Below are 24,673 nucleotides of genomic sequence, written 5' to 3'. Positions count from 1 at the left end.
AACTCTTTGAAATCAATTTGGTAATAATATCATATATAAAAATTACGAACTTTGTGATCCAGTCATCCCACTTCTAAGAATTGGACCAAAGAAAATAATTCAAAATAAGGAAAAGTTTATATGCTAATACATGCAATGACTACTGTAGCAGTTATTTGGAGGCAATATAAAATCTCACCATGGGATTCTCGTCCCAGGATCCCTTTTCTACACCAGCTACCGGGTTATTCAAGGATGACCCACATTAGTAGAATGTGACCCTGCCCCTAACTACACAAAAGGAGTCTGCTCCTGAGAAAGAGGGACCAGTCTCTGAGGGGTGGCTGAATTATCACATGTAAAGCTTGGGCATGGTGTGTGGGTGTTCTCTGCCACGTGAACAGGAAAATCAGAGGAAGAAGATCAGGTGGGAAAGAAGGAAGGAATGAAGTTGACACAGACACAGGATAATACCTCATGGCATTTGCATCCTTGTTCTGGGGGTCCCCAAGGCCCAGCCAGAAGCCTACCCCTGGCTTCTGTGAGATGCCCCAGTATCATCTGCATAAAGATTCCCTTTCTGTTGAAGCTTATTTAGGTTGAGTTTCTGTCACTTAGAACCAAAAGATTAGTAACACACAATGGAAAAATGCACAACCATTAAAAACTGTGATGAAGACTATGGAAGCAAATGGGAGAAAAGCCTTTTGACCTAATAAGGATAAAAAAGAAATCAGCTACAACATTACAAGCATGCTATACATTCAAAGCATGTGGACAGGACTTCCCTGGTGGCACAGTGGTTAAGAATCTGCCTGCCAGTGCAGGGGACAGGGGTTCGATTCCTGGTCTGGGAAGATCCCACATGCCGCGGAGCAACTGAGCTCATGCGCCACAATTAGTGAGCCTGCGCTCTAGAGCCTGTGAGCCACAACTACTGAGCCCGTGTGCCACAACTACTAAAGCCTGAGCACCTAGAGCCCGTGCTTCACAACAAGAGAAGCCACCACAATGAGAAGTCCATGCACCGCAACAAAGAGTAGGCCTTGCTCGCCGCAACTAGAGAAAGCCCGTGGCAGCAACGAAGACCCAACGCAGCCAAAAATGAATGAATAAATAAATAAATAAATAAATTTATTTTTAAAAAAAACACGCGGACAGAAAAACTAGAAAGGAATACATAAAATGATAAAAGTTGTGCCAGCAGTGGGATATTAAGTGATTATTTTCTCTCTTCCCACACTGCTGCATTGCTTTCTTAAAGTTAAGAAAAAATTCTGAGGAGATGAGTCATAAACCAAAACAGCTGTGATACTGAGTGAAATAATGCCTGTTGCCCAGACAGAGGGCAGATACAGGGTCATGGAACCCAACGGAAGGATATTTTTATTACCTCCACTGGAAAGATCAGAGAAAAAGCCATGAAGGACACAACATTTGAAATGGGCTTTCAGCAATGAGAACAAGGAGCAAGGTATCCAGACAAAGAGGGAATTGAAATGGAGAGAAAGAGAAACAAAAGCTTGGAGATGGAAGGGCACCATGTTTGGGGAAAGATGAGCCATTCCCTAAGAGCAGAAGGACAGAGTGAAGATCAGTAGGAAATCAGGTTACACTGCAGAGGTTTTAAAGTAGCCACCTTCGGGCCACATTGGCCTAGTTGTTTTTTATTCAGTCAACATAGTGATCACATCTTTCTAAATTAGTTGCTATGCCTTTCACCTCTAACCCTACTCCTAAATTCTGCATTGTGATGCCAGACCTGGGACTCTGTTGTTGTTGGGTTTGACCAGTTGGCGCCTTCTTAGCCTCTGCCAATAGGGGGCACTAGAGGGAGACCACAAGGTAAAGGAGAGGGGGAAACACACACTGCAGGTGGGAGCATTTGTTGATTTGGCTTTAACTTATGGGGTTGACTGTTCACATACTATATGATCCAGCAGTCCCACTCCAAGATATGTCTTTGAGAAACTCTTCCATACGCACTGGGAGACATGTCCAAGAATGGTCATGGCAGCATTATTCATCAGAGCAAAATACTAGAAGCAAACCGAATGTCCAGCAGCAAAAGAATAGATCAATAATATGTGGCATTCCACACAATGGAATATTATACAGTGGGGAAAATGAATTAACTATAGCTACATGCATCAACACAGATGGATTTTAGAAAAAAACACTGAGTTTAAAAAAGAATTCACAGAAGATAATATAGATTATAATACTACTTGAAGTTCAAATGCTGGCAAAAGTAAATAACGTATGGCTTTGGGATCTATACATGTGCGCTAAAACTATTACAAAATAGGAAGGAAATGACAAACAACGAAATCTGGGTCGTGGTCACCCCTGGGGGAAGCAAGGAGATAAGATAGGGAAGATGCACCCAGACACATGCAAGAATGCCAGGAAAATTCTAGTTCCAAAGGTGGGTGGTGGGTCACAGGTGCTAATTTTACCATTATGCTTTTCCATGAGTAAATACATCACAAATATCTGTGTGTGTATAGACATATATGCATATACATACAATTACATAATAAACATCTTGAAAAATTCAATCACAAACTAGTTTGTGACCAACAAATAGTATCCATAGGTGGTCTCTGTGGGCTCTGCCCCCTGCTGAGGGCCAGGAGTGGATGGAAGATGGTGGGCTGGACCCTGGCCAGCACCACATCCAGGCATCCCACCTGTCTGCTGCATCCACAGGCATGGCCACTCCTGAGGGGAGCAGGGAAAGCCCTGGCCTGGAAGGCTGCGCCCCTGGGTTTCCAGCTCTGCCTCTAATTACTGGGTGACTTTGGTCCGGCCCCCCCGCCCAGCCTCAGTTTCCCCATTTGTTCCATGGGTGGTCAGAGCAGGTGCTTGCTCAGAGCCTTTGTTCTTAGTGTTATTGACTGACCTGGTTCCTTGATGGCAAGATCTGCTGGGAACTTGATGGTCCTGCCATAATGACCTGGGGGACTTTGAGCAAGTTACTTGACTTCTCTCTGCTTAGTTTCCTCAAGTGTTAAATGAGGATGGAACTAGTATCTGTCTCATAGGGTTTTTGTGAGGACTGAAGGAAATGAAACTTGTAAAGTATCTAGCACATAATCTAGAAAGAGGGAGTCCCTAATAGATGACAGCCATGGTGAGGAAGACCAAGCAGCCAGGTAACCACACCATGCCTTAGAGGGTGTCCTCCCACATTGCCACACTCCAGGAAGTGACACCCGGCCAGGCTATTTCCAGCTTTAGCTTTAGCCATAGCTGAAACTGATCACATCACTCTTGCCTTCTCTTTATTACCTCCTCAGCCTGGCATCCAATCCCCTCCAAAGCCAAACCCCAACCTCCTGCCCTGACTTCTCCCTCATGTCACCCTATAATGTGGCTCATTCTTTGGATGCTCCCTCTGGCTCCTGCACCACTCCCATCCCCTATCTGGGACATCATTTTCCCAACCCTGTCTCTCCTGGGCCAAAATTCTCTTCCATTGAGGTTCAGTAGGAATGGGCCCTCCTCCAGGGAGCCTTCTCTGATTTCGGCAGCTAGGGATATAACCATGCCCTTGCCCCACACCCTCGACCCCTCACACCCGCCCCAGCTTTTTGTCCCTGTCTCAGGACTACAAGCTCTGCACCCCAGCATCGCGGCTGTTTGTGTCTGCCCCAGCTGACAGAGAGGCCCTGGAGAGCATGGCTGCATCTGACAGTGTCTGATTGTAGTCTGCTACACCGGTGTGGATTATGGCTTCACTTCAAAAGGAGGGTGCTAGTCCTATTCACGTCCCTTGTGGATAAGAGGCCTGAGGTTTGCTCCATGGCTCACAGGGCACAGGGACTATTTCATGCTTTCTATAATAAAGCCCATTTGCCCACACATGTCCATGGTCGACAAGAAGTCCCTCCACCTCCCTTGGATGGTACAAGAAGCCCCCAGGTTTACACAGTCCAGGTCTTGGGGCCGCTGCTCCTCATGGTCACAGCTGCCTACGTTCTTGCTCAGACCTGTAGGGCCATCCAAAATCAGGTCACTCTGCTGGTCGTTCTACTCCCTTCTGCCCCAAGAAATGCCATCAGGGTTGGGAGACAGTCTCTGCTGAGGCTCCTGGGGTTCCTGGGCTCCCATGCAGTCACCCCCACCCCAGGCCACTCCCCCAGGAGCCACACTGTGGTGAGGTTCAGGCCTCCCCATGCACTTAGGAACCCACCACCCCCCAGGGTAGAGAATGGGGAGGGAAAACAGGTAGGCAGTGTATCCTAGGGTTGCGCACTCCTTTTTCCAACCCCCAGAGCACAAAGCCTCACACCCTCTCCCCAGACGCCCTGGGGTCACCATCCCCATTCAAGGAGAGCCTCAGTTAACCTCCACGAGGCCAATTCTCTACTCTGGCCAGAGGACACAAGAAAACCTGCTTCCCTCCCCAATGAATGGTTAAACAAAAGGCCCAGACCTTTGGAAAAACAGACAGGTTCCTCCCTGGGTAGAGATATCAGGGCTATGGTAAAGCCTGGGGAGAAAATGCTTTTGTTCCTTCTGCAAAGCCTACAGTAGTCAACAAAACAAGACACCAATTAATTTCTCAGTAATTCTGTCTGTTGCATAGCCAGTGTTAGCCAAAATCCAATCTAGCCTACTTTGAAAGAATAATTCTTATCTGCCCCAACCCATAAAATACAAGCTAAAAGGAGAGAAAGCTGCACACAGCAGGTAAGTAATGATCTTCAGAGTGGCAGGAAAAAGACTGTCTCCTCTGTGAGAGAGTTGCTGAAATGCATCCTGGTTCCCTCTGAGCTCTGTGGTTGGCTGAGGAATGAGCCCAGAGATAACCAAGCCCTCATCCTGGAACCTGGGAATGTCACCTGATATGGCAAAGGGGCTTCACAGATATGATTACGTTAAGGGTGTTGAGTTGGGGAGATTATCCTGGATTATCTAGGTGGGCCCTAAATGTGATCACAAGGAAGCTTATGAGAGGGAAGCAGAGGGAGATTTACACAGACCAGGAAAATGCAATGTGACCTCGGAGGGAGAGTTTGGAGTGATGGAGCCACAAGCTAAGAAACGCCCACAGCCACTAGAAGCTGGAAGAGGCAAGGAAATGGAGCATCCCCTGGAGCATCCTGAGGGAATGGGAGTTAGCCTGATAAGATTCAATTTAGACTTCTGACCTCTAGAACTCTAAGAGTGTAAATTTCTGTTTCTTAAGCTACTAAGTTTGAGGTAATTTGTTAGAGCAGCCACAGGAAACTAAGATAAGCCCTGACTGCCAGAAACCTGACCTCAGTGACAGCAACTTTCTTAGCCTTGGAGGCCTGGATAATTAGTTTCCCCTGACTTATCTATAGGGGATAAAGAATGTGCATCTAGGAAGAAGAAGGGAAGTGAAACTGAATAGGTAAACTGAGGCCAGATCATGAAAGACCTTAAATGACAAGCTAAAGACTATGGTCCTTACCCTGAAGATTCTGGGAAGCCATAGGTTTGCAATAGGGAAATGATATGAATAGATTTTTAAAAAATACACCTCAGTTCAGTAGAGAAGGAAATGAGAAGCACAAAACCATATGCTAGGATACAGGAAAGAGGTGGCTGCAATAACACAGGGAAGAGATGAGGATGAATGGAGCCTGAAAGAGAGGTCAGGTGGAGGAATGCCCACAAAGGCCTTAAATCTGGCAGAGAAAATGAAGAGAAGGTATGCAGGGCAGCAGGTAATTTCCAAAAAGGACAATGCAGGTTCCGTCTTATTTAGATGACATATACAGGAAAAGGAAGCCATTTGATCACACCTTTCTAGATATGTTTTTAAATGGCAAAAGCCAACCAAAATAATTCACTTTAAAAGAGAAACTCTTTTAAATTCCAAGAAGACCAGCGCAATTCTGACTGATCCAACGATCAGGGAAAGCCAGCTTGCACACTCACTTTTGACCCAAATTTTGAAGAGCATCCAGCTGCATTTCACATGGGCCTCGTGTGATCAACCCAAGCATGCAGATATGGGGCTTTTACAAGGGAAGTGACTGGGGAAAGAGGAAGATCCTTCAGGCTGGGATGCAGGAGCTCATGGGTTCAGTCCTGGCTTTGCCACTGGCTGTGTGGCCTCAGGCAAGTCCTTGCCCCTCTCTGGGCCTGTCTCCCCCTAGATCAGCAGTGTTAAAACTGGGTGGCAGAGCTCTCGAATTCTGAAGAGGCACCCAGCGGCCATACAGTCCTGGGAACTGTAGGGAGAGGGTAGGAGTCCCTCTCGTGCCCTGAGGAGGGCTGGCCATATGTTGTCTTCCTTTGGCTGACATTTATTGACTACTCACTATTTGCCAAGCACTGTTCTAAGGCCCTACTTATAGTACGTGTTTGGCAGATGAGGAAACTGAGGCACAGAGAGATAAAATGGCTCGTTCAAGGCTGCAGAGCTGAGAGAGGACAGACCTGGGATATGAACACACATAGTCTGGCTCCAGGGCCTGTGGTTTTAGAGGCTTGTTTCACGTGCCAGGTTATGTGCTCTCCCTCCTCTGTGCTCACAGAGCTCCAGGCTGTCCTTCATCTCACCCCTCTAGCACGCTGTCCACTTAGCCCTTCCCGGCCACACTGGGAGCACTTTGAGGATCAGGACTGAGTCAGGTTTATCTCTGTCCCTCCACAGCACAGCCTGGCCATGGGCTTGGCTCTTGCTGACTGTTACTGAGGGGCTATCGAATGAAGCTTTGAATGAATGGAGTCAGAGGGAGCCCAGCAATGAAGTGGGTTCTCTGCCCACTTACTGGGCACTCCCTCTGTACCAAACCCCTGTACTGGTGCTGTGGACGAAGAGAGGAATCCAACAGGCCCCTGACCTCCGGAAGCCCAGCCTGGCCAAGTAGACAGATCTGGAAGCTGATAACAAAACCCTGTATGCTACTGTCTAGTGTCACCCAGACAAACCCCACTGTACTGGGGAAATAATAACGGGATCATACGAAATCTGCCTGACAGCCACCACACCCAGCCCCAGACTTGGAGCCTGGCTGGCCATGGGGGCGGGCAGGCAGAGGGCGACACCGGCAGGCCAGCCCCCCTCCCTCTGCCACAGAGGGCCCTTCCTTCCATCATTCAGCCAGAGACGATCAAGCAGTGCCGGGGCTGGCCCTGGAGGGCACAGACAAGATGGATCAGACACATTCCCTGCCCTTGGGGATGCCCCAGGCCAGTGGGCATGGTAAGCTGCAGACACATAACCGCCCCACTAACACACAAGACTCAGACACTGGCAAAGCACCTCCAGATGCCAGGTTGGGGAAACAGATTCATGGATCACAACTGCTAAACACACATTTAACCAAACTTTGATTTTACAGGTACAGATATTGTGTGCCAAAGTAGGGAGGGGGCTTGCCCACAGTCACACAGAGACCAGTGGCAGAACCAGGACAGGAACCCAAGCATTCTCTCCCTCTTCACACCCCACTCCTTTCCGCAGTTTGGAAGGTAGAAATCTTCCCCCAATCTCAGCAACTGCTCTCCCAGCAGTTGCTGAGATTTGGGGAGCAACAGACAAAAGAACTCCATGCTCCCATTCCTGACACCCACCCCCCAGGCCCACATGGACAGCAGCCACAGCCCTGGTGCAGCCGCTGCTCTCACACCCATCCTAGGCCAGGGCCTGCCTGGGGACCTGGCCCCTGACCTTCACATCTGCTCCCAGAGCCCCAGGACCTTGTCACCTGCTGAGGCACTTCTGTCCAGGGCGGAAATCTTCGGGAAGGGGAGGAGGAGGAGGTGGGAGCTCCCACTTGCTGAGCACCTGCTAGGGGCTGGGATAGTGCTAAGACCTTCCCACGTGTTGTCTCCATTCATCCTCACGACTCTCGTCTAGGTGGGTAGGATGACCCCGTCTTTCAGATAAGGAGACTCAGGTTCAAAGAGGGGCTGCCGGAGTCACCGCTGGCCAGTCACCAAGCTCTGCAAGCAAGAAGGGGACTCGGCATCACCCTAAAGACCTGCGGGACTCACCGTCCATTTGTGAACACCATTTCCTGTAGCTTTGTTCCCTCAGTCACGGCTGGGCTTCCTTCTACAAGTGCAGGACTCCAGGTTCACAAAGCATGCTCTCATCAGGCGTCTCTCTGAGCCCCAAAGTCCTGTGAAGGAAGAGTGGGGAAGTCAGCCTCCCTTTTCACAGATGAGGAAGCTGGGGCCCAAGAATCAACAGGTGGTCAAGCTGACCCAGGTCTCCCTGGCCAGAGTTCTCTGAGAACCCTAGACCCAAAGTTAGTTTTTGCCAGGAATTATTTTGGGGTTCATTGTGATCCTGGGTTGAGATGGCAAGAAAGGAGAAAGCTGCTAATAGCTTTTCACGAAGGAGGAGAGGTAGTACGGGCATGAAGCAGGGTTCAGGGTGGGTCAAGGATTCCAGACAGAGACACATGGTCTGGGTCCCTCAGCCCTGACTCACACTGTTGGTTGGACCCAGTCGTTCAGGACCATGGGTGTCCCCAGATGGAGTCAGCATCGTCACCTAAACAGGCCTCATTCTCAGGCCCCATTCTCAACCCCCTTTGTAGTACAAGTAGATGCTATAATGGGTTGCAGAGGGCTGAGCACAAGCCGATACTGGGAGAGTCTTGCCAGTATGCTGAGGCAACAAAAGGGGCTCCCAGAGGCAGTGTGTGTGGTTGGCAGGAGCATGGGCTCTGGAAGCAGATGGAATGTAACGTCAGGTAAGGGGCTTAGCACCCAAGAACCTCAGTTTCCTCATCTGTAAGATGGGGATGATAGGTACCACCTCCAAAAGGCTGTGAGGACTGATGAGTTAATGCATGTAAAGCACTGAGCATGGTGCCTGGTGAGCAGGGAGAACTCAGGGGACAAGAGCTGCTGGGAGTAGTAACAGCAGCATGAGTGGTATCAACAGTGGTGTCCCGGAATGGATAAAGGCCACAGGTTTTGGACTGGGTCTGCAGGGCCTTGGGGCTCTGAGGAGCTACCCCAGAGCTCAGGGGCCACTAGACATGGTGGAATCAGGAAAGGCTAGAAGGGAGCAGAGCCTGGGGCAATTCAACTAATGCAGAGGCTACCTTATCAAGTATGTAAATAATGAATATCATAAAAAGTAGGTGCTTGATGGTGGCAATCTTAGTATAGTACAGTTAGCAGTGCCTCATGGCACCCTGCCTTTCCCCCCATGCAATGCAAGGGGTCTAGGGATGTAGGGAAGTGCCAAATGTTTTTGCTCATTCCCTGTTCCCAGTACCTAGCACAGAGCCAGCCACCTACTAGGTCCTCAATAATTTTTGTTGGATGAAAGAACAATCAGGTATGGCTCTGACTCCAGTCAAAGGAGAGCCTTTTTTTTTTTTTTTGGCCGCACTGCACTGCATGCGGGATCTTAGTACACCGACGAGGGATCGAACCCGTGCCCCCTGCAGTGGAAGCGCGGAGTCTTAACTACTGGACCGCCAGGGAAGTCCGAGCTTCTCTTTTCTGTTTTACATAACAGGCTTCAATGTAGATATTCCTTTGAACGAAAAAGCGTTTTTAAAAAAATAAAATTGAAACCCAATGACGTAGTTCATGCTCCTCCTTTTACAGAAAGTCGGAAGGACTTGCCCAAAGGCACACAGCTCAGCAGCTCGGTCAGTGAGTTCCCACAGACTTAGGCTTTCTCCTCCACCCTGCTAGGTCATCTTCCAGGATGCTGAAGCTGTGGGCCCAAGAGCGGGACTGGGCTGGGCACTGCTGGAGATGAAGCCTCTGGGTGCCTGGTGCCAGAAGTGCAGGGAGGGTGAGGATTCTCCAATCGCTCCCATCACTGGAAATGGACCTTGAGTGCAGTCAAAGATGGCGTCCAAGATTTATGCACCAGGACGTTTATCATGTTATTTATAATATCGAAAAATTGGAAACGATCTAGAAACAGTTTAATAAATTATGCCACAACCTTTCAGTGGAATATAATGCAGCTACCTAAATTCTTCTCTTTGGAGACTGTTAAATGCTAAGTTAGAATCAAGGCAAGATTCAAACCTCTTAAGGCTGACACCAATTTTTAAAAATACATATATACCAAAAAAAAAAAGGCTGTTGGAAATATATCCTAATGTTAAGAATGGTTATTTCTGGAGAGGTTGGAAGGGGGTGGTTAATAAAGGGGGTGGTGATTATTTTTTCTCCTACATATTTTTCTGTACTTTCCAAATTTTCTACAATAAGCTTTAGAATCAGAAAGGGAAAAAAAATTAAGATTCCCTGACCAGGGCCAGGTCCCCCTAAGAGGGTCAAGTCTCACTCATCCTTTGATCCAGTGAATATTCACTCAACATCTTGTTTCAGGCCCTTGTGTCTCCAGACATTGGAAATGTCTCAGCTTAAAGGCATACAAATGCCATTTTTAATCAATTTCATGAGTCAGTCACCGTATATTAATAGGCTGTCTCTTAATTGCTCAACCAACAATTAGAGATTCTGAAAACGTTGTAGTATGTATTTTGCATTTAGGAAAGCAATTTAAATGTTCAAGCTTTAAAGCTCCAAAAGATAGTATTTGTGCCTTTTGCACACTGTAGACTGCTCTTTGTCTTCTAAGAAGGAAGCATGCCAACTCTCTCCCCTGCATAGACTGAAGGTTCTTTTTTCTTCCACCTGATCTTATCACGGGTGCTAAAAGTCCCTGGTGTACTGTGTGATTTTGAACCAGTCCCTTGACCTCTCTGGACTTTAGCGTCCCCTTCTGTAAGGGCTTTTCCAGCAGGAGATTCTTAGCTTCTCTCAGTTTCTTTGGCGGTAGGCAGCTTCCAGTGTCAAAATTAAGAGCTTCAGCCTCCAGACCCCTTGACTGTATCCTTACAAGATACCCCTCAAATTCTGGGCTGTTGATTTCCACATCCAGACTTCCAGGCATTTCAGAGAAGAAGTGGCATCCTTCAGGGGTGATGCTAAGATAAAATCAGCATCCTAAATGGGCAAATCATTCTGATCTAAATCTTTGTGGGCTCCCAGTGCCTCATTAAACAACCAAGGCCCCCAGGCTCTGAATCACAGCTCCTCTTCCCTTGCAGCCCTTCAGGAGGACTTCTGATTATCCCATAAATTACATGGTGTCAGAGGGTATCTGCAGGCTCTTCATCTTGCAATCCAGCCACCAACGTTTTTATGGGATATGGATCCTGCCAGGCTCCTACTCTCCTCCATCCCCATGGTTACCAGGGAGGGCCTAGCAGAACATCTTTCTTGGACATTCACTGGCTCACTCTCCACTGATGTCTCTCCCCTCCCAGGAATGCATTAAATCCTCCGGAATGGAGAGTTCTTTCTACCAGAAGCCTTTGTTCTCAGCTCTCCTGCCAAAATGAAGTCTAGGTGGCCTGTGGATCCTGCTGCCTCAGTGAAACTGACTGACTTTCCAGACACTCTTACCCCTCTTGGGAGCTCAAAGGGGCTTTGCCAGTGGTCAGACCCCAAGTAGTAGCCATAGTGACCAGCCAGCCAAGCACCATAATGATGGAGCCATAAAAACATCAGGTCAGGGAAGCTGTAAAAACATCAAATGTAAAGAAGGTCAACATCCTCTCAGCTCACACCCTAGGCTCAAAATCTCTGTCTCTCAGCTCCAAGGGGCTTGCCTTTGATTCCCGTGCCTGGAATGCCTCCATCTCACCCCTCTGGCCACTTAGGTCCATCGCCCACCGTGTTAACTTGGGTTTTCCCAGATGTTGCACATCAGGAAGCACCTGCTGGAGGCAGAGAAGGGAAGGCAGCCAATAAGGGGGCGTGGTCCAGCCTCAACCCACTGGGGAGCCCTGGGGGTCAGAGTTCTCCATCCCCCTCGGTCATTGGTTGGAGGCTGCTGGGGAGGACACTTAGTTCTCTGGCACTTCTGACCTGCCATGGGCTCTGGCCAGCAGGATAAGCCCCTGGGAAAAGAGATGCAGATGCTAACACTGGAAATCAGGTGTTCATCACAATGGGAAGGGCAAAGGGATCATCTGCTACAGCTTCTTAGACACTTGGCAAGCAGCTTATCTCCCCTGGGAAGCTGTTCTGGCTACCACGTCCTGTGCCGAGTTAGGCCAGCTTGATCCCCTTTCGTAACCTTGCCTCCATTCAAGGGAAGAGGGAATGTGTGGACACTGGGCCCCAGGGAAGAAAGTGAGTGCCCTAACAGCCAGTGGCTATGAGGATAGGACCCACCTGCTAATATCACCAGGTTTGATGGTCCCTCTCCAACCTGATGCCCCTCCATTCCCAAGGTGATACATTTGTTCTCTCAAGAAAATTTGGGGAACCCAGATGCTTGATGATACATCTCTAGTGGCTGCCTTCCCTTCCCTGCCTTCCCTTCTCAGTCTCCTACTACTTGCACTCAGGTCTACCTCTGGGGAACCCAAACAAAGGTAGCAGGCAATGGGCAAAAATGGTCAGAGAGGTGAGATGGGGGCACCTTTTGGAGAAGTCTGTATAACAAGACTGAGTAATATAAAAATGTCAGTCCTTCACAAATTAAATTCTCTGCTTAATACAATTCAATCAAAACCACAGTGGAACAACATTTAGAACTTAGTTTTTAAAAGGAATTTTAAGTTAGTGTATCAGTTTCCTGTTGCTGCTATAACAAATTGCCCAAAACTTAGTGGCTTAAAATAACACAGATTTACTCTCCTACAGTTCTGGAGGGTCAGAAGTCTGAGGTGAAGCGTAAGGAGCTAAAATCAAGATGTTGGCAGGGCTTGTTCCTTCCAAAGGCTCCAGAAGATAATCTGTTCCTTGTCTTTTCCAGCTTCTAGAGGCTGCCTACATTTCTTGGCTTGTGGCCCCATCATCTTCTCTCTCTGCTACTCCTGCCTCCCTCTTATAAGAAGCATTGTGATTACATTGGGCCAATTTGGATAATCCAAGACACTCTTCTCATATCAAGATCCTTAAATTAATCACATCTGCAAAATCCCCTTTGCCATGTAAGGTAACATTCACAGGTTCCAAGGATTAGGACACAGACATCTTTGGGAGGCCATTATTCAGCCTACTACAGTTAGATTAGACAAATAAATGAATTGGAATTGTTAAGAAACTTTTGATGAAATAAAGGGAAATGAAAGTAAACTTGCTTACTTGATAAATAAACTCTAATAGTTAAAAGTATACTATGTGTAGAAAAATCAGCAGTAACACAGTAGCATAGAAATAGATCCAAGTATATGTTAAAGACTGGTTTAAGATAAATGTGGTAAATCAAATAAGTGGGGAAAGAAAGGAGTGATTATTCAATATATAGTTCAGTTGGTTAATTATATGAGGACAAATAGTTTCCTTACAACTTAATACAAAAAAAATTATAGGTAGATTAAGGAGTTTAATGTTTAGGAGTTTAATCAGTAAAGTAGTAGAAGGAAATATAAGTAAAAAGTTCAGAGACGAAGAACACTGAGCTCAGCATGTTGTCTATGCTGACCATGAATTTTTATTCTGACTCACAAATTCCTTCCCCCCTCTCTCACCTTTGTAGCCACCACCATGACCTAGAGTCCTAGCCTTTCAGTTCTCAGTCTACACTACCCAAAATCTTTTCAAACATGGCCTCTCCCACGTTCTCATGCAAGAGATTGACTTGATTGATAATCTGGTATCAGTCAATAACGTCCCAGAAGGTCACAGAGCTGGAGGAAATAAGGTTTCCCTGATATGTATAAGAATGTGCTACCCATCAAATGAGCAGAGAAGAGGGACAGGCAGTTCAGAGAGATGAAATTCAGTTAATTAACAAACATATGTAAAAATTCAACTTCATGGGTAATAAAAAAATCCAAATGAAATTAAGGCCCTATTTTTATCTATAAAATTAGCAAAAATTAATTTTTATTAACAAACCCAAGCTGATAAGAGTATAATGAAATTGAGGGTACTATGTATTGTACTGTCCCTTGAGAAAGCAATTTGACAATACGTATTGGGGCATAAAAATGTCCACGCTATTGACCCAGCAATTCATCTTTTGAAATGGTACACTAAAGAAAAAAGTCTAAAAGAGAAGAGAAAAAAGCTTTATGTACAAAGATGTTCACAGTCATTTGGAAACAACATAAATAACCCACAAGAATACAGCTGAATAAATTAGGACACATACATAAAATGAAATATTCTGTAGGCCTTAAAGGAGTGTGACTCATTAAAATGGAAAAGCAATTCACTGAAAAATGATCAGCCACCCTGGTGATTAAATAAATGCAATTAAAGCAATAGAGATATCCCATTTTTCACTTTTCAGACTAGTAAAGATTAAAAATTTTGTTAATGTCCTCTTGGGAAAATGGGAGCATGCTCATTTACTGTTCATGGGAGTGTAAATATTGTGTGTGGGGGGGGGTAAACTATCCAAGCATACAGAAAAATATGGACAGGAATATAATAAACACCTGCATATCTCTAACTCAAATTTTGAAATGTTATCATCTATAGCACTTCTCCGAAGAGCAATTTGCCATTATCTATCACTCTTTTAAAAGTATATACTCTTATATACTCCAATAATTCCATTTAATAATATATATTCTCTTTGAATGTATATATTGTTATATACTCCAATAATTCAATTACTAGGAATTTACTGTACAAAAATAGTTCTTTCTGCACACAAAGATACCTGTAGTAAAATGCACACTGAAGTATTATTTCTAATGGCAATAGATTGGAGACAACAGTAAGTTCATGCAGTGGAGAACTGGTTGAACAGACCCTGCTCCAGTCCACAATAGAACACCATCCTGCTTTTGGAACAGAATAAGTGATCTCAATACATGCTAATAAGGAAGTATCTCTAAGATACATCATTGAGTGAAAAAAGCAAGGTGCAGAACAGAATGCACTCTAGGATCTCACTTGTCTATTTTAAAATATATGTATATATACACTTACATATGCATGAAAAGTTTTTGGAAGAATTCCCAAGAAAACTTTTAAAAACAGTTATACCTTGAGGAAGGCAGCCTGGGGGAAACGGAAAAGACCGATATTTTATATGTTTATTCCTTTCTGAATTATTTGCATTCTGTTTTATCATATACAAATGTTATTTTTGTAATTAAAAAACTAATTTTAAAAGATAAGTATAAATACTGTAAGGCAAATGGGAAATGCATATGCTGTAATATTAAGTCACCAAAACAATAAAAAACAAGGTGGATTGTGCACTCTGCATGTAGCATGGCTGTGTGCAGGGGGTCTTTCGGAGACAAAGGTAATCCTGCTGCCTCTGTCCTTCATTCCAGCCCTGCCCATGTGCTCCAGCATTTCCTCCCTGTTCCCAAACTTCAACCTCTCCCTTAAGCACTAACACATGATCAAGTGTCTCCTCATTAAGACAAAAACAAAAACAAAAACTCACTGACCTCTCTGGTTCCCTCACTCTCTTGTTCCTTTCACAGCCCCTCCAAGGTGGCTTCCATCCCACCCCTCCCTGGCTTTTTCCAAGCTCATCAGTGGCTTAATTGCTAAGTCACGGACACCTTTCCACTGCTGATTCACTGGAGCTATCTGCAGTGAATCACATCATCATTTCCTCCTTGAAATGTCTCCTCCTGGGGCTTGGGTTGACCTAGACCCTTCCTGCCTGTCATGGGTCCTGGAAGACCCTTAATGGCCACTCTTCTGCCTGTACTCTTGCCCTGAACTTGGGCAGGTTGAGCGTTGAGCCTTAGTCCTCTCCTCTCGTCTCTCTATAGCCTCATCCACTCGTCTAGCTTCAGAATCACCACCTGTGCAGTGAAGCTGCCCAGACATAGCCCGTGGATGCTGCTGTGTTCATTGGCCCACATGCATACCCAGCAACAATACCCCACTTCTACTCTGGAGAATTCCTCTCTCCCTATTCCACATGGTCATAGTGGAACTGCCAATCATAATGGCAGCCCTCCCTTTACCCCAGTGCTGGGTACCCTTATCCAGTCCTGGCCAATCAAAGTTCTCCCAGGACTTTGCTGCTGGCAGAAATTAGCCTCTTTCCACTGAAGATACTAAGCCTATGTGATAGAGAGAGGCTACATGAAGAATGAAGCCAAGCAGAGACCACAGCAGAACTGAGATGTGAACAGACAGACAAAGCTCCAACAACATCACTGAACCCCTAGATGCAGCCACATCTAACAGGATCATCATCCTTTGGATTTACACGAGCCAAAAAATTGCTTTTGGCTTCACATAGTTAAAGTTGGGATTATGTCTCTCACAACTAGAAAAACCCTGGCTAATATACTCCCAAATCTACACCCGAAACTTCAAATTCATAAACACGACAGTCTTCTGGAAATCTCCACTTGGGAGCCACCGTGCACCTCAGGCCAGAACTAAACATGTCTTCCCCTCCCCCAGCAGACCTGCTCCTCCATCTGTGTTTCTTTTCTCAGCCTCTCCAGCCGCTAGACACCCAGGCAAAAACTGAGCCAACAGGAAGCTTAAAATGACAGCTCTTTCTACTCTGTTTGAGATTTTCCAATTCAATTGTTAAAGCATCAAATATTCAGTTGTACAAGCTCCAGGAAACTAGGTTAAAATGGCATCCTTAGAAAGATTGAGGATCACCTGAACAGGAGCTGTGCATTGATGCCTCAAGCAACCGCTTTCCAAAAGGTTAGGCTTGCTCCCACTTCACTGACCCAGAAATCATTGCTAATTAAGTCCACACATATTGGATTTCACTTTTCTCAAACCTAATACTTTTAGCTAATGGCAGTCTCAACACTGCCATTAGAAGTGACTTGCTAATCACTGCACACCTCCCACCCCATCACTCCACTCTTCAAGAATATTCTGTGCATCTCTGTCAACAAAATGCTCCAGCCATCTGAGATCCATGCCATTCCCTGGACATAATGCACAGGTTCCTGCTCCTGGGGCTGCTCTGACTCTTGTCCCTCGTCCTTCTATTTCCACCTCTTCTCCGCTTCCATTCTCCCAAGGTGTGGCTCAAACTCTGTCTCATCCAGGATGTCTTTGGTGACTCCTGAATGCCCAATTAGGAAAAAATGTCCTCTTATTCCAAAACCCAAAGTACTCGTTTGTATCTCTGATGCCTCTGAGAACATACTGCCTTTGGCCTGTGTGTTTGCACAGCTCTTCTCTCCAGGGAGGTTGCCAGGTCTACTTGAAGCCTCGCCTGAGGCTGGATGGACATCTTCCTCCTCCAGCTCCCACTGCAACGGGGAACGTCTCCTCACACTGCCTATCACAGTGACTGTCACTGCCTCTTCCCAAATCTGGCTCTCCTCTTGGAGTGCAGGGCCAGGCAGACTCATCTCTGTCTTCATGACAAGACCAGATGGAAGAAGGACCCCTGATGCCTTTGCCTGATGCCCTCTAATACTATCTCCCTAACCGGATGCCCAGGTGCCTATGGGAGCTTGAATCAATTGAACTCGACCCGAAAGGAGCAGTTGCTGCTTTATCTAGGGCAAGAGAGGCGAGAGGACACAGTGGGACTCCTCTGAGGGCACCAGCAATCAAGGCTAAATGCATGGGCCTGGTCACCCCTTCAACTGCTGACAGCCCCTGCCCTGGGATCCTGATGGCAGGCTTGCACAAGCACATCACACTGAAAGCTGCCAAACCTTCTCCCTTAGAAACACTTCAGGAGCTTGAAGAAAAATCAGGGAAGACGAGGAGGAGCAGTCTGAGAAGAGGAGAAAAATCAAAAGAGCCAGGTGTCGAGGAACCAAGGAAAGAGTTTCAAGAAAAAGAGAGTGATCTGCAGGGCCAAATCCTGCAGCCGGGGAGAGGTCTGGAGAAGGAGCCTGAAGGCACTGGCTTCCCTGACCTAAAGGAAGGGCAATTTGGCTGGCAGTGATGGGGAGGGCGGGATAAGTGCGGAGCAGCTAGACTCCTTCAGACCTGCTCCCATAACTACTAGGAGGAGAAACTCTCTAATGTCACTTCCTTCCACCTGCAAAGTCCTCTCTACCTTCACTGCCCAGCTTGATATCACCTCTCCACTAAGCTGTCCCCCGGATGTCCCCAGATGGGAGGGATTGCCCTGTCCTCTGAGCCTAATGCTTTGACTCTTGCCAAAACGCATTCATCCTGCTGCACATCACAGTTATGTGTGGTCTATCCTGCCCTCTAAGCTATGAGAGCAAGACGGATGGCAAGTGGGGAGGAGGAAGGGCAGCAACTCCTGTAGACCCACTGTGTGCCAAGTCCAGGTCCAGGATGCTCTCTCCGCCTCTGATCCGAAAGATCCCGAGGACAGAGAAGCCAGAATGAACACACCCCAGGCTTTGAGGGTGAGGTTCAAAGCAGCCATCAGAGGCAAGATATTTCTTTTCCTTTTAAAAATGTATGCAAAAAAAAAAAAAAAATGTATGCACAAAACCACAATGAGGTACTACCTCACACCCATTAGGATGGCTACTATGAAAAAGAAAACAGAAAATAGTGAGTGTTGACTGGGATGTGGAGAAACTGGGACCTTATGCACAGTGATGGGAATGTAAAATGGTACAGCTGGTGTGAAAAGCAGTATGGCAGTTCCTCAAAAAATTAAATATAGAACTACTATATGATCCAGCAATTCCACTTTTGGGTATATACCCAAAAGAATTGAAAGTAGGGTCTCAAATATTTGCATACCCATGTTCATAGCAGCATATTCACAAAAGCCAAAAGGTAGAAGCAACCCAAGTATTCCACAGATGGATGAATGGATAAGCAAAATGTGGTATATACATACAATGGGGTGTTATTCAGCCTTAAAAGGAAGGAAATCCTGTCACTGCTATAACATGGAGGCAACTTGAGGACATTATGCTAAGTGAAATAAGCCATTCACAAAAAGGAAAATACTGTATGATTCCACTTATATGGAGCACCTAGAATAGTCAGACTCATAGAGGCAGCAAGTAGAATGGTGGCTGCCAGGAACTGGGGGGAGGGGAGGATGAGAAGTTATTGTTTAGTGGGTACAGAATTTCAGTTTTGCAAGATGAAATGAGTTCCGGAGATTGGTTGCACAACATTGTGAGTATACTTAACACTATTGAACTGTACACCTAAATATGGTTAAGGTGGTCAATTTTATGTTAAAAATTTTTACCAAAAATTTTTTAAACTGTGTAAAACGTGCATTCTATTCCATAATATATCCATCTGATTTTAATATAAAAATGATGCATGATTTTTCTCTTCCAAAATCTTTGATAACAATTGATGCTCCAGGAAGATGCTCGCTGTTTATCCTGACCCAGGAGGGAACCCAAAGACCAGAATCTCTATGAGGGGAGGCCATGTGTCTGACCCTTCCCTGTCCTCTCCGTCTCCAGGGCCTCAGGTGCTCTCCTGTCACCAGCCAAGCTGCCAAGAGCTTCCTCCTCACCACAGTGGCTGGCCAAAACTTCGGATTACTCCAGGCCCTAAAGGACAGAACCTAACTGCCTACCTCAACTAGCTAATGGCAGAGCCAAGGCCAGGGAAGGAAAGCTAAGTGGATGTTAGAATTTGACCAAAAGCAGCTTCTTCGGTTGATGAATTAAGTTTCACAAAGCAATCCCTTTTTTCTTTCCTTAGAGTAGTGATGTCTCTCTCCTGGCTCCCACATGGAGAAACAGCCATACGGAACAAAGGAGCTCAATTATGCTAATATAGATTTTCCATAATTGTGCATGGAGTGCTGAGGCCACCCTAGGATAAGCCCGTGGCTAAAACTCACCCCCTCTTCCGACTTCTATCTTAGCCCTTTCTTTCCACACACCACTGAAAGGGAGTTCCTAAAACAGGCCACTCAGCAACCCTATGCCAGACAAACCGCTAAACCACATAGGACAGAGTCACACAAGTCTGACCCCGTCACTTTCCTGTCCTCCGTGGCCCCCGATTGCCTTCAGGTCAAATCTGAAACCCCGTAGCCTCATTCATAAGCCTCATCTCCTGCTACCTGCCCCATACACTGGAGGTTCCCGGTTCCCACGAGCTTTTACACATTCTGCTCTCTCTCACTGATTCTAAAACTGCTCTCATCCCAGAGCACCACCTCTGTCTCTCTTTTAGCCCTGGGGCACTTCCTGCCTTGTACTTTGTTCCCAGGTTCAACTGTGATGGCCCTAAATCTGAGGCTGCTCACAGCTCAGCCCCAACAGGGCGTGGCATGTAGGAGATATCAACAAGCACTCTAAAGAAATCAACCAGCATAGGCTCCTGGAAGAAAGATCCCTTAGCTCATTGTGGTTTCTGTTCTCTGGAGACAGACCCCAACACCCTATGGTTCAGGCCGTGGGTGGACATCTCACCCAACCCCAGGATGGTTTAAGTCCTTCTGGGGATGTCCCCAACTGGACCTGAGTAAAGAGGAGCCATCTGTCCCTTGTGGCAAAGCTCTGAGCCGTGGGATACTGGAGAATGGTCAGCGTTGTGTCCCCTAACATGCAAAAAGCTGTTAAAGAACGGGGCTGACACACAGATAAGCGAGCTGAAAGATGGGAGGAGGGACTTGGCTGCCTCCTCGAATTCTTGTGTCCCTGAAGTCAACCTGGATATGATTTGTTGATGTGAGAAAGGCCTTTCCATGATTTAGTGGCATAGGAAAGCCCAGTATCTTCCCAATAACCTCCTCTCCCCCTTGTCCTACACGTATGTGAGTTGGGTTTCTGTGATAACCAAAAGCATCCTGACTGAGTGAACAAAGTGCATTCTGAGTTTTGCCTCTATCCTAAGGAATCCTGTAGTCAAGCTTGGAAGACTCCCTGCAGGAAGAGGCCCCATTAAACCCCCTCATCTGCCTGGGGTAACAAGAAGCCTCAACCATGCCTCTGCTCCTTATTCACCTGCTTTAATCTCCCTCCACCTTCCCTTCTAGAGAATTCTATAAAATCCCAAAGGACCTATCCTAACAGGGGGCTGCCTGTCTATCCGTCTTGGTTCCAGAAGCACAAGCCCAAAGGAGTTACTCACTATTACTCACTCCTCCCCTGCCCAGACTTTGTCCTGAGACCCCACACAGATAGCCTGGACAGCAGAGGAGCAACTGGGAGGGAGGCCTGGGGTGGCTTCCACTGCGGGGCTTGGGTAAGGGGCATGGGAATGGGGAAGGGTTTGTCTCAAATGATACACTGTACAAGCCAAGAGCTATTCAAAAGTCAATTTGAAGATCCCATCTCAGTGCTGCCTCTCCAGCCCCTCATCCTTAATGAGATGAGACAAGATGAGATGAGATAAGATAATCGGCAAGAGACAGGCTGAAGCACTGGAAAACCCCTGGCTGGTTCAGAAGCCTCAGGCTCTAGTCCCAGCTCTGCCCTGACTGGCCATGTGGCCAAGGACAGCCCCTTCCACACTCTGGGCCTCTTTCTCCAGCTGTGAAATGAGGGAGCTGAAAGATTTCGAAGGGCCCTTCTAACTCTGATGTTGGTGGATTCCCCTGTTGCATGGAAAGGGAGAGGTAACAGGGAATTCCCAGGCTGGGAAGAGAGAATACAGCACAGACATCAGGGGTGCGGAGCCATATATATGGCAGGCTGGGAACCCAGTCCCAGGCACAGCCTGAGACCAATGCTTGCCACCCTACCCAAGCCCCTCACTCCAGACAGCAGGGTGACATGGGGGCCCCATACCAGAGATAAGGCCCTCACGAACAAGTTCTCAGCTCTAGCCCCAGAATGGAAGTCTCTGCAGCCTAAAAAGGCATCTCTCTGCATCCTGCTATGTCTCCTATTCCACTTCATCTTGGCCCTTTTGATGGCAGTAAAAAGGGCAAGGAGGACCAGGGGACAAGTCGGAAAAAAGGTACCTTTGAGGGAGGCTTCAGGAGTGGGGGACGGGGGACAAGTCCCTGGCTAGGAGACAGGAGACCCTGGTTCACGGCCCAACTCTGCCACTGTCTGCTGTAAGCCCCCAAGCAGTCCCTTCCCCTCTCCAGGCCCAGGTTTCTGCACAATGAGGGGTGAGAACATTTGACTGCTGAGAACCCTCCATATCTGACATTCTGTCTTTCTGGGAGGGGCTACTCCAATAATGATTCCAGGTCTCATTCTCCCAGGGAGGTGCAGCTTGATAACCTCATAACCTCATTTACCAGGGCATTTGATGACCATTGAGAAGGAGAGAGAGAAACAGTCCTTTTCACTCAATTTACAATCTTCAGTCATCCATGGGCAGCCAAGGTACCTTATAGATGAGACCTGTGCCACCTCCCCATGCCAACCCTGCCACCATTCCCAACCTCAGGAGACAGGCCACATCTTTAATGTGGCTCAGAAAAGTGGGGTGAGAAGGATTTGGGCAGAAACAACCACCTGCCTGCCCCAGGGAAGGTGTAGCCCAGCAGAGCAGGCACCTGTGCTGTGGAAAGACCCCAGGATCTAAGAGTCAGCTGTGTGGTCTCAAGTTGGCCGAGAGACAGAAGAATGCACAAGATCACAAGATCAGGAAAGGGGAGGCATAAGGAAGGGGAGTTGTGGTCTCCTGACTTCTCTGCACCCAGAGCATCGGAGCTTCCTGGTGGACTCCATTTAGCTCCCTGAGTAAACACTCCCACATTTAAACATAGGCCCAGGGCAGCCCAAATATGGAAAAAATGATTTGTGAATTGTATCAACCGCACCTTCACTCTATGTGAATAGATGAAGAGTTGGTTCTACCCCCGCTAGACCTTGTCCTGTAAGATCTGGGCCCTGTCCTGGGACCTTGCTGATGTTCAATCACTGAGACTGTAGGACTGTTTTTACTGCAGGTCGCTTACCCTGACTCATATATTATCCAAAGTAAGTAACTAGATTCATCTTTCCTTAACTGCACGGTGCCTGAGGTTCTCCTTGGTATCTTAAGGATCCCCAGGAAGCACTCCCATTTCTCTGGGGAGTCCTCTGTCCATTCTAGCTCTCCATGTCTGCACCCAGATCAATCCCCCCTCATTCCCAGCATTTCATCACCAGCCTCCAGGCCTGGCCCTCTGCCCACAGCCCTTAAACCCACCCCCACCCCAGAACCATCAACCACTAGAGCCACATAAGTTCACTGAAGGTCTGAGGGTCACAGCAGGGAATTACTTTACAGAATAAGAAAACCATTTAAAATTAAACATGAGGCATCACTCTTGCTAAAGCTTGTCAGCCAAACATACCATGGGGAGTCCCTTATTGCTTCAGCTTCTAGTAAGAGTCCAGCCTCCTTATGCTTACTTATTCATTCAACAATACTGACTGTGCACCTTCCATGCTCTGGGCACCCCTCCTAAGTGCTGGGGACATGCAGAAAACAGCACAAAGTTCCCACTATTTTGACGCTTACTTTCTAGTAGGGACAGAAGATAAAAGCAAACAAGCATATGATGTCAAAGTTAAGAAAAATTATTCAAAATATGAAAATAACACCCTTTCAGCTACAGCATTGTCTAACAAGCTGTCTAACTGTCATCAGGGGACTTCCCTGGTGACGTAATGGTTAAGAATCCGCCTGCCAATGCAGGGGACATGGGTTCAATCCCTGGTCCAGGAAGATCCCACACGCCACGGAGCAATTAAGCCCATGCGCCTCAACGACTGAGCCTGCGCTCTAGAGCCCACGAGCCACAACTACTGAAGCCCGAGCGCTGCAAGTACTGAGCCCGCGTGCTGCAACTACTGAAGCCCGTGCGCCTAGAGCCCATGCTCCACAGCAAGAGAAGCCACCGCAATGAGAAGCCTGAGCACTGCTACGAAGAGTAGCCCCTGGTCGCCGCAACTAGAGAAAGCCAGCGTGCAGCAACGAAGACCTTTATAAATTTATTTTATAAATAAATTTATAAAAAATAAATAAATGAATGTCATCAGACATCCCAGGGCTATGCTGTCCAATAGGGTAGCCAGTAAAATTTATGGTGGCCATTTAAATTTAAATTTTAACTTATTAACTTTGTATTAGTTGATGAAATATATTTAATATAATAAATATATATTTACATGTAATTTCTATTTATATCATATTAAACTATTTATATCACACTATATTTATATCACATTGTTATATATATTGGTATACACATAAACATAAAGTATATTTAATGTAGCAATTAAATTTATTGAGATTTCATTTAATTTAAATAATTAAATATTAAAATTCTGTTTCTCAGTCACACCAACCACATTTCAAGAGCTGACTAGCCCCATGAAGCTAGGGGCTATCATATTGGATGGCACAGACATATTGAATAGAACATTTCCTTCATTATAGAAAGTCCTTTTGGACAGCACTGCTCTAGGAGAGCAACTTTTGTTTGACTTACTATTTGCTATTGATTAGGACCCAGACTCCAAGAAGTAAAATGCTAACTTAAAGAAGACTGATGAGCGGCAAATGATTTTTGTCCAGCAGAGATGCAAATGATTTCTGTCTGGAGGAAAGGGCAACCCCAAAGGTTATGGTTTTGTTGTGCTATAGGACATTAATCAGCTTAGTATCTAACTTTGCAATCTTATTCCAGTGCTCTTTTCCTATTGATTATATACATCAGCTTCTCATACTTCCTTTGAACCAGCTTTGTCATCCTGCTGATTCCCTCACTATGAGTTAAATAAATCACTGGCACATCCCACTGGATGCTTGTGAGAGGGTCATGTTTTTGACTCTTTGGAAATTATACTTTGACATCAGGTAATGATGGGGGCTTGAGGGAAATTTAAGCAGAGTGAGGAGTTAGAGAGCGACAGAATGCAATTTTAGCTAGGCAGGTCAGGGGGGGCCTTTCTGAGCAGGTGACATTGGGGCAAAGACTGAA

At 46.5% G+C, this 24,673-nt stretch overlaps 1 long non-coding RNA gene across 1 annotated transcript in view; it reads right to left on the bottom strand.

The window, feature by feature from the left end:
• LOC309634292 overlaps positions 1 to 24,673 on the bottom strand; it is an 83,275-nt gene that overhangs the window by 7,470 nt on the left and 51,132 nt on the right. Inside the window, exon 4 of the long non-coding RNA XR_014247931.1 lies at positions 7,963 to 8,090. This is a non-coding gene — a long non-coding RNA (uncharacterized lncRNA). The remainder of the gene's footprint in view (positions 1 to 7,962; positions 8,091 to 24,673) is intronic.

Source organism: Balaenoptera borealis (assembly GCF_965194805.1).
Source record: "Balaenoptera borealis genome assembly, chromosome: 8".
Taxonomy (NCBI): domain Eukaryota; kingdom Metazoa; phylum Chordata; class Mammalia; order Artiodactyla; family Balaenopteridae; genus Balaenoptera; species Balaenoptera borealis.
This window is presented reverse-complemented; position numbering and strand designations above follow the sequence as displayed.